Consider the following 18,737-nt stretch of genomic DNA (forward strand, 5'->3'; position numbering starts at 1 on the left):
AAGCAGAATCAATAATGGCATATAAATAATGGATAAAATCTTGATGATCTCCAGCCCCACGTCAGTGGTGAGTCAGATTTTACCATTTGTAACAGGATGATGCCAAACTCCTTATAATCTCTTTATAATACAGGTGGGAATATGTAGAAACAGATTAGATAAGCATCCCAGGCTATAGTAGTGCATGGTAAAAAAGGCAAGGGGGCGTATCTTGCAAAGTCGGAGCCTATTGTCAAAGAGACAAGAAGGCGTCCATTTGTATTTTTCTTTCTCAATCATTATTTGAATGACCAGTAGCAGTGGGGAAAGCATTTGGTTGCTGCCACATGATAGGTTGATAATAGATTTGCATTTACCATTTGTCAGGTTTGGTGGACAGAGGAACCAAGTGCAGAAATAGCCAAAATAAAGCAACCCCCTAAAACTGGGTGAAGTCATAGGAAACGAGGCGGAGAGTATAATCTCTCGGCAGTGCCAAAATAAAGCAACCCACTAAAACTGGGCAAACTCATAGTAAACGAGGAGAAGAAAAGGCAAAGACCAAGCTAAAGACCTCCTTTCCCACCAACTAAGTGGAAACAGAGGGAGCTGAACTAAGGAACGCTTCCAGTACACACACTAAGGAGCTCAAAGGAAGCAAAAAATAACAAACGTAAAGGGGTTTGACAATAACCGCAAGGATATTGTCAGGAACACAATAGCGAGAAAGAATGCTGTAGCACCGACTTCAGGAAGTGGCAAAAAGACACTGAAGCGCTGAGCTACAGCCAGAGAGCGTATAAATAGCCCTCCCATTGCTGCTGCGAATGATGGTAACGAGTGGGAGGGATGTCAGGTACACGCCCACTAAGTAACTAAAAGGAAAATCGGAAAAAAGGACAATATCGTCCCCACGGCAGTAATAAAAACCTGACACAGGGTCTCAGGGGGGCACAGGGTGTCGGGGGAGCTCAGGGTCTCAGGGGAGCATGGGGTCTCAGGGGAGCATGGGGTCTCAGGGGAGCATGGGGTCTCAGGGGGGCACAGGGTCTCAGGGGAGCACAGGGTCTCAGGGGAGCATGGGGTCTCAGGGGAGCATGGGGTCTCAGGGGAGCATGGGGTCTCAGGGGAGCACAGGGTCTCAGGGGAGCTCAGGGTCTCAGGGGAGCTCAGGGTCTCAGGGGAGCATGGGGTCTCAGGGGAGCACAGGGTCTCAGGGGAGCTCAGGGTCTCAAGGGAGCTCAGGGTCTCAGGGGAGCACGGGGTCTCAGGGGAGCATGGGGTCTCAGGGGAGCACAGGGTCTCAGGGGAGCACAGGGTCTCAGGGGAGCTCAGGGTCTCAGGGGAGTTCAGGGTCTCAAGGGAGCTCAGGGTCTCAAGGGAGTACAGGGTCTCAGGGGAGCATGGGGTCTCAGGGGGGCAAGAAGGTCCTTTTTTTTGGACCTGGGCCTGGGGTCCAGGACAGTGTAAGGGCCAGGGCCAGAGCCTGAGAATGGGCCGGAGCCTTGAGTGTAGGCATAACATGGCCTGACTTGGTGCAGGGGCCAGACACAGGACCTGGAGCAGTGGTGGGACTGGAGACGGGTCCTCCAGGACCTGATGGTATATATGAATATAAGTCACTTTGGCTGTCCTTGAACTCTCAATCCTTCAAGGCAGCTTGGAAATCCCAACCCTCCTAATCACATTTGTATAGAGGCATCTCACTCACTGCCACAACAGAATGGTTTTTTTTTTTTATCTCTGTGATCAATTCTATCATATCATAAAGATAGAAAGTAGACTGCTGTCCTGCGCACCATGTTCACAGGAAAAACAATAGACAGACACATTTACAATGGGGATATTGGCTCAGACGATAAGAGCAGTCGTCTGGCAGTCAGAGGGTTGCCAGTTTGATCCAACCCTGGGTGTGTCGAAGTGTCCCTGAGCAAACACCTAACCCCCAAATTCTCCTGACGAGCTGGTTGGTGCCTTGCATGGCAGCCAACCACCGTTGGTGTATGAGTGTGTGTATGAATGGGTGAATAAGAAGCATCAATTGTACATTGCTTTGGATAAAGGCGCAATATAAATGCCAAAGATTTGCCATTTCTTTTTTATTGTATTTTATGGAAAGACGACAAATTTTAGAACAGAATTGGCATAGCTTTTATTTCCCAAAAATAAAAATAAAATATTTTTTCTGCAGCAGCAATGGGCTACTTTTTCTTACAGAACAAATAAGAGGTTATTGCCAAACATAAATTTGAAGTGACATATGAAGCTGTTGTATGTAGGATGCAGATGTCATATGCTGTAGTTGCTAGTGAGTGCTAGTATTCGTTGGAGTATGTAATATGAGTAAAGGAAAGTGTCAAGAAATGTATGAGCGAACATTCGGTTTTGTAGCCGTGTAAAAGTAAAAGTGGTTGAATAAATGAGGTGCATGATATTTCAATGAATTTGGGGATCCACACTCTACAAAAGAATGCAATGGTTTCCATGGCGACCAATCGGAGTAGGTACCATCGGAGATGATCACCACGTCCTCATAACAGTGTGAAGGGAACAATATCAATGATGACTATAGCGGTCTGCTCAATAATTATCCCAAAGTATGGAACAAAGGTTGTCAACAAAGGAGGGATGGTATTTAAACTAAATAGGAAATCATGTCTGCAGGACAAACAGTACAAAAGTTATGACTTTTCAAATTTGGACATATTCAAACGTGCTCTATAGCGCCACCACTAGGCAATTTGGTGCTATATTCTAATTGGTCACACATTCCTAACATGTCTACCAAGTCTCAAGAGTTTTCAACAGACCGTTTGGGAGATATAAACATTTAAACTGGAGAAAATAAAGCAAGGCAGTGCAACGCTACAGAAGGCCAATGAAGGCCAAACCAATGAAAGAGCTATAGGACACCCCCTAGTGCCCCATTGGTGCAGCCACGGGGCTGAAATTCTCACTTGAAATTCTCTCAATCAGCATTGCATGCAAATTTTCATACAAATATATGATTGGCTATCATTTCGCCATCTTTCAACTTGGAAACTTTTCCTTCATAATTTTGAAAGGCAGTTGGACAAAGTATTCTTGCATTCAAGACGATTTATGATTAGTGAGAAGATTTTTAAGTGTTATGTTATTTTCTCCAGGCTAACAATGTTAAATAAAATAAAAAAATCATTTTATATTATTCAACTTGTGTCTTGTTCAGAACATTTTTGCCTTTGGTGTAGAACATAATTCAAGGCTGAATGGGCCTTTCTCAAGGGCCGAACAGCTTTGCAGATCTTATTGTGGCTACACCGGGGATCGAACCCCCTACCATGCTTGTCCCAGTCATGTACCTTAACCACTACACGACAGGCCTACAGGCTAAATAATTGGCACATTTAATAATAGCAATCATCATCATAACACAAACTTTATATGCTTAGCCTAACTGCCTAGACTCTGAAAATTGCAAAAAAGCAACTATTTAATTGACACAATAAATGGTAAAACCATCTCAACCACATACAATACAAAAGCTATTTGTGAAATGGCAAAGTATCGTAGGGGAAAACCGGCACAGTTTTTCAGTTCTTACTCATGATGGAACAATAAATTTGATAAATAATTATTGTGCTTGCATTGAGATAAAGGCTCACTTCTCAATCTAATTTAAGTGGGTGGATAGAGGTTCAAGAGACCAGTGCTATTTAACTTTTATAAACCCACAGTTCTATCATAGATATTTAATTATTTCTGGAATGAACACACATAAATTGTTTTTGGTGAGTTTCCCTTGTTCACAAAGAGACAGTCATGACTCAGCCTTCCACCTCTGTGTTCCCAGATGGAATTTTTAAATTGTGTGTGAAACTATGCCAGACTGAGATAACCTGACATGGGAGTAATTAAATCCAATTACAGGGACAAATGAAATGCACTCATTTGTATTGAATTCATTTTATATCCAGTTTATATCCTTTCTTTTTTGCCAAATTTTGTGTCCTCTTTGTTTACTTTATGCTGCTTTAAAATGGTCCCTACGAGCTGTACCATGTCAGACATATCATATGGCTATTTTTAAAACCAACAAAGTAACACAAAGCAGTGCATCTTTGAAAGTTTCAAGGTATTGAACTTCACTTTTGAGAAAACAACCTGCAAGACTAAGACAGGTATTTTTATCTTGACGTTCACTAGTTTGAGCAAATGACAGCCATCAAACTGTCTTCTACAGTTTACTTTACTTTCAACTCTCTTTTGTAATCACTCCTATTTTCTCCTCTTGCTCGATGCCGTTTCTGATGCAGACACTTGCAAGGAAAGACACTGCATATGCTCTAATGCATAGCTAATCTTAGCTAATCTGAGTCTTGCTGTTTTTAGTGATTTACTGTTGTAGTGCATCCCCACTAGCTACCTCTTTCAACTGCCACTATTTTCTCATGCAACCAATTTCTACCAACGGAAACTCACCCACCCACCTCCTCATGGAGACGCAGGCACACAATATTGACCATACAGTAGGTAAAAAAAAATTAAAATGTGTGGGACCCTTAGTCATTGTCTTTACTGCATAAGGCCCCATGTAACACACAATAACGTAAGATCTGTACATGTGAGCACTCTGTTCCATACAGTAATATTTATTGTTTCAGCTGCACTCAATGCACTTGCTTAATAACCAGATCTTGACTACAGGAACTGAATACAGGAGTGATTTTTACACACTCCCAGTTACACAGGACTTATGAATATCTGAGATATGAGCCACGCAATTGTGGAAATGCGTGCAGAGATGCACTGAAAATAAGTAAATTAGTTTGTCCCAACCCACGCCCACAGGAAAATGTGACAATGTTTCCTCTATAAAAACCCATTATTCAGTGCTGCAAGGCATGGGTGACTTTAATTATTGGTGACTTTAAACATACATATTCAGCGATATGTATGTTTGAAGGGATTTTGTTTCTGTATTTCAGTCCCCAAATTAAAATGTGGTTTGTAAAAACAATGGCCCCAGGCACACACTTAAATATAGGTTTTACAAGCTCCATTTTCATTTGGGCATTTAAGACACAGAGACAAAAGTAAAATATGCAGCCTTCACTTGAGTTTGCTGCTTTGGTTTGTGTGGCTAAGCATGCAATTTACATGCAATGTCACATAGTGTTATCTTTTTAATGATTACATTGATTATGTTCAGCTTTGTTTATATGATTTCAAGAAAGAAAATGGTGATACATAAGACAAAAATATCACGTTTACTAATCCAGCAAATGTTTGGAGAAATTTCAGTCACCGTTACATTCATTGATATGACAGGTACTTTTAAAACTTTAGGTTTAACAACCCCAACTAAAATTATATATACAGTGGGCTCCAGAATTATTGGCATGCTTAATAAAAATGGAGAGAAAAGGCTGCATATGATAAACAACATTAATATTAATATTTAACACTTTACAGTGCACTACTCTAAGATTGTTCAAGATTCAAACCTCTCAATAAATTCACAATTTTCCCAGTAGTGAGCACATGTTGTTTGACATAGAGTAAGCATTATACATGGCTGTAACAGTTGTCAGAGATCTGTGCTGATACCTTGATGGAGAGCAGGCTGATGTTAACGTTAGGGCTGATCAATTTCACTTCCTGTGTTTTGAGGCTTTCAGCAAATGCAAACATTTCACTTACAACATAGTTCTTTGCGATTAATTTGCTTTGTTTAAAAACCAGGAGTTAATCGCTTTGGCCCAATTGTCAAATGACAATTAACATTCTCAAAACAATATGTGAAAACCTCCAAGCCATAACATCACTTGTTCCCAGTAGAACACCATTTCTCATTGCTGTCTACAAATTGTAAATGTGAAGCACGTTTATGCAACTGATGAAGTACAGTTGTCTACAATTGGCCCAATTAGCAATCGCATAAATCTTGCTGATCAGAATAGATCATGTTGTTTTCTGTTGAATAGTTTTACTCTCAAACACATCTGTGCAGCTAATCTTTGTGCATGTTATCATATGCAAAATGGTCCATCCAACCATCAAAATATGTCAAATACACTCCCTAAATTTTAGTGACATGGTATTGATGTAATGTCAGCTAAATTGATAACTTGCTTGCCAGGTGAATATTTTGGATTTTACTTACAAAGGGAAGTTTCACCCAGTCACAAATTACTGTCAAATTACCGTAGGGCAGAGGTGCAGTACAATTACAGTACTACACTTTCCGATCATGGAGGAACCTGCTCATGAACAGGGGCAAGGGCCTGCTCATCCAAGAGAAAGAGGAAGAGGAGGCAGGATGTGTCGAGGTATGGTTAGGAGAAGACCACAAAACAGAGGAAAAGGCAGAAGCGGACAAATGCACATTGTTGTCAATGATACAATGCCTGGTTGAAGAGTGCAACCTATTGTGGGCCAGTCCACGGTGTCAAATCATATAAACATTCCGAAGGGAAAACAGGTGCGTAATTGTACAATATTATAATTGGGGGCACAGTGTCTTTTTTTACCTTTTCTTATTATTATTCATCATCATCTGGCTAGGGTGTCTATGGCAGCCCTAGAAACCGCATGGTAAAACGTTTGAAATTAGGCACACTGATTAGGGACAGTCCCATGACTCCACCTCGAGCCCTCTAGCTCCACCAATGGGTCAGAGTATGCCCGATTTCAGAAATTAGGTACCGTTGGAAGTACAACTCGACACAATTATTTGCAGATGTGACCTGGCATAACACCACTCGATTACGCCACCTTGGGAATTACGCCAAAGGAAATAGTTTGTAAGAATCGAGGATTGTTGATCAATCCCCACATAGGTGTGTTCAACTAAATGAACAAGCAGAGACGTGGATTCAATAATAAAACAGAGTTTATTCATTACAATCCTAAAAACAACCCACACAAAAACCCACAGGATCCCCAAAATCATAAAATGAGCCAGTAGGTCTTCCCCGCCGATAGGGGCGCCACTGGGTGTGTGCGGGTACGGGTCCGTGGAGGGTGGAGGACTTACCAGAAGTGGAACCGAAGGGTCACTCACTCGTGAAGGTGCCAGCAGACATACGCACACACGCACTGTAAATCGGTGAGATACGGACACGGTGAATCATAAATATTCTACTTCTACACACACACACACACACACAAACTACAACATGCAGTGAAAAGAATGGCACCACTACCGATGGCGCCGTAGCGACCTCCACGCCAAACCAGATTCCAAACCACACACTGCAACGTAAACAGTATTTAGAAATATAACGCAATATTGTTGCGCATTTGAACAGCAACATTACCTCGGAAGCTAAATGCTTTCCTACTTATACCGTTAACAAGATAGATTAAAATAAATACCTCAATAGGCTATGCACGTGTAGAGTCTCAAGCTCCACCACCTCGTCTCTGGCAACCTACAATAAAAATTCTCATCAGGCCTACATGGAACATTACGTGGCTGCAAGTAACAAAGCAAACTGCAACATACCTTGAAGTCAAACAGGAACTTGCATACCGGAACAGGGAGGAACAGGAACCACCAACAGGTAAGGCATTTCCTTGTACCTTGTTACTACAGCCTATTTATAGGCCCCCAGAAATGATTGATATGCGCGTCAGTAAACCAGACACTGTAATGCACATTCACCTAGCCTATTCGTTAGTTAGGGTGTTTGAGTAATCAGTACTTGCAACCTGTTACACAGACATCAAAGTTAGCACGAACACTGTAGCATCCCAGGCGCACTTTCTAAGTAGAATGAAAACTCGAAGGTCCAGCAGCACGGCAATACAATTTATAGGTAAAGGCTTGAGGCCCGGGACTCAAAGTCAAAAGCAGAAGGGCGAACCCCTGGGGTTGTCTACCTAAAATACCTGGCTGAGTTTACCTTGCTCGGGAGTACACACCTTCATATCATTGCCACCGTTTGCCCTCAGGGGCGGGTCACACCCGGAAAGTATTTAGGAAAATACTCAACGAACTTCATCAGCTTAGGTAAATATCTATGTTTTTGAGATAGCTTGATATGCTTTGTCTCTTGATGTTCGTTATGATTTTTACGAGCTAACCATATGAATCATGACCACTTTAGTCTCAGGTTAATGTGAGCTGATTAAATAATTAGCATTGTGGGCTAACAAACACAGGAATGTGGTACTACAAGATAATCACAGGCACTGGACTCTCCGTTTTTCCTATCCACTTAGTATAAGAAACCGTCTTGTTAGTTATTTTCTGAATATGACTCAAACATACACATATTGGGAACACACACTAGTCAGTGGGTGCATTCAAGGGCTATAAAACAGCAAGGGGCTGTGTCTGTGGTTATGCTGCAGCTACAGTGGTGTGAAAAAGTGTTCCTGATTTCTTATTTTTTGCATATTTGTCACACTTAAATGTTTCAGATCATCAAACAAATTTAAATATTAGTCAAAGACAACACAAGTAAACACAAAATGCAGTTTTTAAATGAAGGTTTTTCATTATTATGGGAGAAAAAAAATCCAAACCTACATGGCCCTGTGTGAAAAAGTGATTGCCCCCCCTGTTAAAACATAACTTAACTGTGGTTTATCAAACCTGATTTCAATTTCTCTAGCCACACCCAGGCCTGATTACTGCCACACCTGTTCTCAATCAAGAAATCACTTAAATAGGACCTGCCTAACAACGTGAAGTAGACCAAATGATCCTCAGAAGCTAGACATCATGCTGAGATCTAAAGAAATTCAGGAACAAATGAGAAAGTAATTGAGATCCATCAGTCTGGAAAAGGTTATGAAGCCATTTCTAAAGCTTTGGGACTCCAGCGAACCACAGTGAGAGCCATTACCCACAAATGGCGAAAACATGGAACAGTGGTGAACCTTCCCAGGAGTGGCCGGCCGACCAAAATTACCCCAAGAGCACAGCGACGACTCATCCAAGAGGTCACAAAAGACCCCACAACAACATCCAAAGAACTGCAGGCCTCACTTGCCTCAGTTAAGGTCAGTGTTCATGACTCCACCATAAGAAAGAGACTGGGCAAAAATGGCCTGCATGGCAGAGTTCCAAGACGAAAACCACTGCTGAGCAAAAAGAACATTAAGGCTCATCTCAATTTTGCCAGAAAACATCTTGATGATCCCCATGACTTTTGGGAAAATACTCTGTGGTCTGACGAGACAAAAGTTGAACTTTTTGGAAGGTTAGTAACACCGCATTTCAGAAAAAGAACATCATACCAACAGTAAAATATGGTGGTGGTAGTGTGATGGTCTGGGGCTGTTTTGCTGCTTGAGGACCTGGAAGACTTGCTGTGATAAATGGAACCATGAATTCTGCTGTCTACCAAAAAATCCTGAAGGAGAATGTCCAGCCATCTGTTCGTGACCTCAAGCTGAAACGAACTTGGGTTCTGCAGCAGGACAATGATCCAAAACACATCAGCAAGTCCACCTCTGAATGACTAAAGAAAAACAAAATGAAGACTTTGGAGTGACCTAGTCAAAGTCCTGACCTGAATCCTATTGAGATGCTGTGGCATGACTTTAAAAAGGCGGTTCATGCTCGAAAACCTTCCAATGTGGCTGAATTACAACAATTCTGCAAAGATGAGTGGGCCAAAATTCCTCCACAGTGCTGTAAGAAACTCATTGCAAGTTCTCAAACGCTTGATTGCAGTTGTTGCTGCTAAGGGTGGCCCAACCAGTTATTAGGTTTAGGGGGCAATCACATTTTCACACAGGGCCATGTAGGTTTGGATTTATTTTCTCCCTTAATAATAAAAACTGCATCTTGTGTTGTCTGGCTAATATTTAAATTTGTTTGATCTGAAACATTTAAGTGTGACAAACATGCAAAAAAATAAGAAATCAGGGAGGGGCAAACACTTTTTCACACCACTGTATATAGAAGATGTTGCTAATACCCTGAGTGTCCTTTACAGCTTTCATCTTAGGGTTGGGGGTTAAAGGGTGAGGGGGCTGGAGATCCAGTTGGAGAAGTGGGAGTGCAGGGCTGTTAAAGAGATAACAGCGGTTTACTCAGAAATAAGACACTATGCAGGACAAGATGCAGGACAGGATGGGTGCTGCAATAAGCAAACAATACGTTTTGCCTCCATCACTTCCTAGAGTATGAAGTAACAAGCATGCTTTTGTCAACAATCAGCATGGGAAAAGCTAAATCACTGTCAATTCAGAAGGCACAGATGGTAATTGACCATCACAAGTTGGGTAAGAGGCACAAAATTTTAAACATACCAATTAGCACAGTAAGTGCAATAACCAAAAGGTGTAAAACATGTGGAATGGTTGCAAGCTTGCCAGGAAGAGGATGCAACAGTATATCATCCCCACGGAAGATGGCGAGGGAGGCGATAAGGAACCCGAGGATCGCAGTTTAAGAATTGCAGAGATTGGTTGTGTCTTGGGGTCACCAATTCTAAAATAAAAAACATACAATGGCACCTCCATCCAGCAAACTCTTTTGAAGGGTGGCAGGAAGACAGTCATTACTGAGCGCAATAAACAAAACTAAGCATCTGTAGTTTGCCAAACCTCATTGGAATTATGACTGGAATAGAGTGCTATGGTCACACTAACGACATGTTTGGTCGCAAAATGGAATGCATACAAGGAACACCTCATACCTGCTGTAAATGGTAAATGGTTGGCATTTATATAGCGCCTTTATCGAAAGCACGGTACAATTGATGCTTCTCATTCACCCAGTCATACACACACTCACACACCGACGACGATTGGCTGCCATGCAAGGCACCGACCAGCTCGTCAGGAGCATTTGGGGGTTAGGTGTCTTGCTCAGGGACACTTCGACACAGCCCGGGCGGGGGATCGAACTGACAACCCTCCGACTGCCAGACAACTGCCCTTACTGCCTGAGCCATGCCACCCACAGCCACTGTCAAATATAGCGGTGGGTCATTGCTGTTGTAAGAAAAACAGGAAAGTCTCGCAAACTTATGTTTATTTACAGGAACGGAAGTTATTAGAAATACAGAGTCAGACTTGAACCCAGAACCTTTGCAGTGTTGATGTTTTATCCCATTCCATGCCCTGATCAGGAATGTTCAGTACTCATAATAGGAAGCATGCAGTGAATCTGCGACACATATCAAGTAGGCTGAAGTGTATTCAATCGTGTGGTGATTGAATCAGCATGTCTGTTGACTTTAGTAGCTCCTGGTATCTCACTCTCTGCTGCTATTCTACGATTCTACCAACTGCTTATAATACTGATAAGATCCAGGGAATGTGTGGCCAGCAGACATATTGGCATCAGAGACAGATTTCTTACAATGTTCTGGAGATGTCTTGCTGCCAGTGGTCCAGGGGCACCATTTTAGATAAAAGGCACAATGAATTCAGCAAAGTACCAGGACATCTTGGCAGATCTGGTTGTCTCCACTGGGAAGCTGAGTCTTGGTTGTAGATAGATTGTCCAGCAGGACAATGATTCCAAGCATACACCAAAATCCACAGAAATGTTCAAGTAAAAATAACAACTTAATTCTGAAGTGGTCTGAACTTAAGAGAGGGATATCCAAATAATATCAATGATTCAGAAAAGTTCTGCATGGAGGAATGGTCAAAAATCCATCCAAATGTGTGCTCTTACCTGCCATCATTTCCAGGGGTGTATTAAACCAGGGGTGCCAATAATTGTGGAACCTAAACCTGGTAACTATAGTTGTAAATTACTTTAGCACACATTTTCCCCATAAGTTCCGAAAAATTAAATCAGACTCAAAGGTGTTGCCCTTTATGGCATTAAATACAAAATATGTACAAGCTTGTATCTAACTCCTATTTTCAGATTACATATCACAACCTTCCATCAGTGTATTCTACTCTGCCAAGATGGAGGCAAACAAACTGATTTAATTTCTGCGATTGCTTTATCATAATCATCACATATGTGGCTTCTGATGAGCTGAGATATACAAGGTATCTTTCTTTTTTCTAAGGTGCAATTAAGAGGAAATGTGTAAAATAATTGCCTGGCTGCCATGGGAAATATTTTTATTTATTTATTTACTTACTTTTACTTACTTACTTACTTACTTAACTTACTTAACTTACTTTACTTACTTACTTACTTACTTACTTACTTACTTACTGCAAGAATGCATAGCCTTGGAATTGCTACTGTCTGCTTGCACACACCACACCATGCAAACTCAAAACAATGAGGCTTTTTGTTCACAGTCATTTCAATAAATCACCATCTGAAATGCCTCTCTTGAAAACAAGATAATGAATAAGAATAATACAATAAGAGGTAAGGTTGCAATTCTCTCGCAGACAACGATCAATCTGTATAATTCAATTACCTTCGAACAAGGCTTTCTGGAACATTGGCACAGTCCTCTTGGCAGAGGTAAACAGACCAGAAACAACTCTGCTGTCAAAGCTGCAGGTCTGTATGCTTTATGTTAGTTGCAGAAAATGCGCTATCAAACCGGCATTGCAGATTAGCCAATATTTATCTTATCGGGATTCTTTCTGCTGTATCGAGTAACACAGAAACATTTTATTTTGCTTGTTGTAGGAAGAAACAGGCACCAAAAAGGCTGGGGTATTAAATAATGCAGAGGATTTACCGGTACTGAAGGAAAATAAAAATATTTATTGGCAGAGAGATTTCATTCTCCCTCTCTCACATCCTAATGCCATTACAACAGGAAAACCACAGCAAGAAACAAGAAACATGTATAAACACATACCAAAGTTACCTCAAACAAAATCACTGTGAAGGCCCATAACTTTGAAAGTCATGAAAATGTATTGGTGCAAAATTATCCACACTTGCTTTGAAGGCTATACATGACAGAATAACTTTTCACGGATTTGCTTTTTGATTATGAGATGTTTTCAAAGGAAGGGAAGACTGATTTACAGGTAATTGTTTTTAACACCACTCTCCCAAATAAATAAACAAATAAATAAATACATAGTGATTTTTAAATATAGAGCATGGCCCTCCGATATACTGGAAGCTGATTTTTCATTATGTGGCCAGATCGTTATCTCGAAGGGCTGTTCTGGTGGCTTTATTAATGTTGTGTCTACCTCTGAAAACTAGCCTAGCGCAATCAATACTGCAGGGTAACGCAATACTGTAGGCACCATCTCTACATGATATTGGAGACCACATCAATTTTTACAAGAAATAATATCTCTCTGAGGCTGGAGTGCCACGGCTCGGAGCCACAGAGCTTTTTGAAATATATACTTATTTTACATTTTTAAAAGAGTAATCATTTCTGTGAAGGTCTGAGGATCTCGGTGGCTTTTGGGAATTGGTGCATTTGGGCGATCGATGGAGTCGACCCCTGGCGTTATTAAATGAAATTATATTGACGTGTTGCGTGCCTTCGACAGGAAGGCAGCACCGTTCAAGCTCTCTCCAGCGTCTCTCTTTTCGGTCTGAATGGCAGCCACGTCTAATTTGTCCATTTGTCTCACTGATGCAACGGACATTTGTCACTGTTATCCAGATATCCAGTTATCCCCTTCAAAAATACTCAATTTTCAGGATAAATTTTGGGTTAATTCATTAGATTGGTTCATAGGAGCCTACTACGACTAGTAGTCTCAGAATGCCATTATCATCTATTCACATGGTTGATCAATGGTTCGAATACAATAAGACTCAAAGCAGATGTCTCAATCTAATATCAATGTAATGCTGTACTAATATTATAATTCCATTTCACCCATCCCGATCGAATGTTATCACTCAATTGAATGGGCGTTATACTGCATCTGGAGTCTACTTGTATTCGAACTGTTTATCAACCATGTGAATAGATGAGTATGTAGTAGGTATAGTAGACCCCTACAAACCAATATATAGGCAAGGGTGTCATTTTTGTTCAACGTTGGGGGGGACGCAGGGGAGAATGGAGCACCCTGACATGATTTTGTTTTTTTATTTGGGCGGGGATGTCAGCGAAGTCAATGTGCATACTGCGTAGCCGATGCAAGATGATGGATGGTGCATTTGACATGCAACAGTACTGTTGTGACTTATTCAAGATAACTTAATCCTTTGGGAAAAACAACTTACTAGGCCTATACAATGTGTAGCATAAGCTATAAATGACAGATTTCCCATTATATAGAATGAATAAAAAAATAGAATGAATAGGAAAATTCACCTGTCCCCATCTTGAATTTTGCTATTCTCAAAACAGTCAAAAGCAACAAGGGCCAATGGGCAGTCAATGTCCCTCAATCTAAGATACAATATCAACATACCAACCAATGAATAATCTCCATTGCTAACGTCATAACTTAGGCTAATGTTTGATGTCGATGTGCTGCTAGCTACATACAAATGTAACAGCAGGCTACAACCTATTTTAAATCCGTAGTTAGCAAATTTCAAGATAAAGAAAGGTTTTAATGCACACGCCCTACTTAGATTTGGAACTTCAAATGGAAACACATTTGTTGATAGCCTACAACACAGCGGCAGGTAACTCAAAATTCTAATGTTATCTCAATCTACTCACATTTGAAGGGCACCTGCTCTAAAACAGGTCCAGACTGGCAGCAGTTGAGCATAGAATTGTAGATATATCTGTCAAAAGACATCGCTGACAGCAGTAGCTGCCTGCTGTAGTGGTCACAGACATTTAGCAAATGGTCACAGACATTTTGCAATAGTTGTGATCGCTTTTAAAAAGCTATCCGTCTTTGACAACTTGGCTACCTTTTCTACCAGTTCGTTTTCTATGGAGACCGATCTTTGTGTTTCTAAGGCATGCTGCGCCAAATCTAGTTATCTTAACAGTTGGCTTCATCATTCTGCACATCACAAAAAATAGACAACATACAAAGGGAAGTGTCCCAGAAATCAGCATATTATCAGAAAAGAAGGCAAGCCTATTGCTTTCAGAGAAAGTAGGTTCCCAAAGATAGCTTCATTAGTGTTTGCAATGTCTAGCCAACATTCTCTGCACATGCTTGAAATGTTCAGAAGCTATTGTAAACACATTTTATCTTTCAAAAGTGAACAATCATTCAACATAGCTCATCTCTACAGGACATAGCTTGGATATTGAATTATTAGTTCTCTCACACATTGTTGACATTTTGTTGTGAAAGTCAAGAAGTAAAAGTTGTGCATTATGCTTTTTTTTATAGATTTGGGGAGAATATGCAGACGCTGCATATCTTGCCCAGTTTCAATGTAAGGGCCTAACATTGCGGTGACAGATAAGGTTCTCAGATATTAGGGGGGACCCCCGCGTAAATGACGTCTACGTATATGGGGCCGATAACCAAGGATAATGCCCATTCAATTGAGTGATAACATTCAAAATGGGTGGTTGCTAACCCCTGCTGGGATGGGAATAGGAGGGGAACCAAAATGAAATTAGAGAAACTAATGGATAGGCTACCCAGGGCAAATTGTGTGTTGAAAGCAAGCTGTGGATGGCCATAAATGTATAAAATAAACTCCACCAGTGAGAGGACATTAAAGGGGCTGCATGTGCAAAAGCCACTATTAATGTAGCAACAACTGTAACTGCTTCTAGCGCTATTAATTCATAAATGCATCCGTCAATTTGTCTAGAAATGCATTGAAATGTGTTTATTTTCATTATGCCACACCTTCAGAAATACATGATTTATGATTGACCCACATTTATTTATTTATGCATTTGATTGATTAGGTATTTATTCATTATTTAGTTCTGCACAGTATAATTTCCCCTCATCCTTTGCAACATTTCTACAGCACCAGGAGTGAGGCATCCCTTTCTTCTTGACATCTTGCAAAATGCTGTGAAGTCCCAAGATGCTTGGTGCCCTATGTTTGCATTAGCTCATGTCAAATCCATGGCATCTTTGGTGACAGTACCCTTGGGTTTTCCCTATTGTTGAAAGGCGTATAAAGACCTTGTCTAATTTTCCCCGCTCTCCCTTAATTGGCCTTTACAATGTGACTTTTTCTGAAATGCGACTATTCTGCTCTCACTAATTTACTGAGGAAATCTTGACTTCAGGATTCCATAAGTGGTAGTGATATATTAGTCACTAAAGAAAAAAAACTCCTTAATTGGTCCTTAATAGACCAGGCAATTACAGTATGGTGCCGATGGCACTGCTGCTTTATAAAGCAATTTTCAAATATATAAATTAACATTAAATTAATTTATTTATGTATTTCTGATTATTTGTTGTTCATGCACTCTCAGAAAAAAAAAAGGATTGCAAAAGGAACAATTTTATTCTATCTAGTTCAAGGGTTGTTTGTCAGACAAAATCACACATCTATGATGGGGGGTTTTGTCCAGGACCCGGCCCTAGGCCCCCCTGATGAGAGATTGACGTGGGATGGGTTAAGAAGGAATGCATTGATAACCCCTCGCACACGCCATCGAGGTGGTAGTAAGAACGGCCGTAAGAAGAAAAATATGTGGTACAAGATAAATGTACAACCGTATATGGATACTGAGGAGTCTGAAGTCAGAGGACTTAGATTCAGGGTTTTAGAGAGCAAGGCTAAAGGCCTGACTGAGGCCATGTGTAGAATGTGTTCTAGCATGACCATGGAAGATGCTGAACACGCAGAACGGGAAATTGGTGACCCAGGGAGTTTTGCATTCAAGGAGACGATAGATGTGATAACATACTTGACACGTGTGGGCTTGCTCCTACAGGGGAGGAGCACAAGGCCTGGTTAAAGCAACAGGATTAGAAAAACAATGAAGATAATTGGGAGATCAAAGAATATGAGGAGATGGAAAAATGTAGGAGAGATAAGGAAAATGGAAGGGATGTCAATACCGAAAGAATATTAAGAAGCTTCAAGGGCCTTCCTGATTATAGCACAAATAATTTATCGGATAGATTCAAAGGACTGACTGTAGAAGAAGTTGGGGGATGATTTACACTCAGCTATTGGCTGGATGTCCTTTGTAGATCCCTTAAGGCGCCACAAAAAGGGGCACCTGAAGAGTGTATTGAGATGGTGGCAGGCATTAACTTCTGGCTTGCATGAAATCAAAGTTTGGAGGAAGTCAAGGAGAGACTATGAAATTGAAACAGACACCAGTGATGAATAGGTTCCTTAAAAAAATACAAAAAAGCTAGTGTTTTTCCACTCGTATATTAAGATGGTGGAAATTCCCAAACCGGAGGGGCACATGAAATAAAATATTGGGGAAATTTCTTTTGAGGTATGAGAAAATGACAGTTGGAAAAACAGAAATAATGAATATGATCATTAAAAAACAAGTTACATAAGAGATAAATGTCTTCCCGCTTGAAATATTGGGGACATTTCTTATCAAAAAGGTACACTTTTGTATGCAAAAAAGATATATAAGGAATAAGCTTTTAGACCTTAGAGTAGGATCTTAGAATTTTGTCTCACAAGATATCTACGAGCTGTTGAAGAGAGAGCAACACAAGACAGCTGTAGTCAAGCTGGAGTGGCGCACTCCCTCTGCACGCCACTCCAGGATATGGATATGGAGAGAGGAGTGACGTACGCGGTGCGGACTCAGCTGAAGAAAGAGCCACGCAGAACAACTATAACCAAGCTGGAGTGGTAATTATAATCTATATTACTTGTAGAAGTAGGAAAAGTAATACATAGAAGTAATACATTATGAGTTTCCTTTTATTTTAATGTCTTTTATTTCTCATTAAGGTACTATATAAGGTAGAAAAATGTAGAGAAGTTATCATAGTTAGATAAATATAATATTCTAGGAATAGTTTCTTTTAAACATCCAGAAGGGGGAGCTATAGGATAAGGCCAAAGAGGATGGGTATTTGAGGGGTGTACCTTGACTTTTAAACATAGGTGGAAGGTAAATTAGAAAGAGCTAAAGGGGTATATGTAACTTGCATGTGATCAGCAAACTGCAAAAGATGATATGTACACTGTAATCTGTATAACTCTATTCTTTTGATTGATTATAATAAAGTATATCTTACTATAATCATATGTGATAAAGATTCTTTAGAGGAATACATTGAATACAGGACATCGAATACCAGATTTGCATCACACCCTTCACTTCGAGACTGGGCTGGAAGTTCAGTAGAACTTACCAGGGCTCCAGGACGTTCGGAGTACTTGAGTTCGTCCCCAAGACACCTCATGGTGAGGTACTGCTCTTGGAACGTGAGGTCTGAGCTCCGCAAGGGGTCCGTGGCTCACGACAGTTTCATAAAGAACTGAAAAGGGTTCCTCTATAGAGACAAGCCAAAGAACCCTTTTGTCTGAGAATGTCCAGTATGTCAGAGCAGATTCTTCTGACAATTCATGTATAATCCTATTATTTTTTTGGATTTTTATTTCAGTTGAAAATGCTTGGAGAAAAACTGGATTATTTAATCCCATACACTAGTGTCCATGGTATACAATAGTTAGTATTTAGTATAAAATGGAAGATACATAAAACAATATGTTCATGTCTGTCACCCTACATATGGATGTCTGAAGACGAGATTCCTGTTATTGATATTGTGCAAATTCTCAAATTTCCATTTTTTCCAATTTACAATGTTGAAAGTTTTCAACTGGCTTCAAGTACTGTCAGAGTTTCAAAACTTGGTTGAGCAAACCAAGTGATAAACCTGATGAAAATGGTAAGTGGAAAATATAAGCATTTTTATTGTTGTTGTTTGTTAGATTTGTTTGCTGTTCCTTTTTTTACAGACGATTCTGTGATTCCCAACTGGACGAATGATTTGAGATTATTTCAGCTCCACAAGAA

This window comes from Conger conger, chromosome 8 (genome assembly GCF_963514075.1).
Source record: "Conger conger chromosome 8, fConCon1.1, whole genome shotgun sequence".
NCBI classification, from domain to species: Eukaryota; Metazoa; Chordata; class Actinopteri; order Anguilliformes; family Congridae; genus Conger; species Conger conger.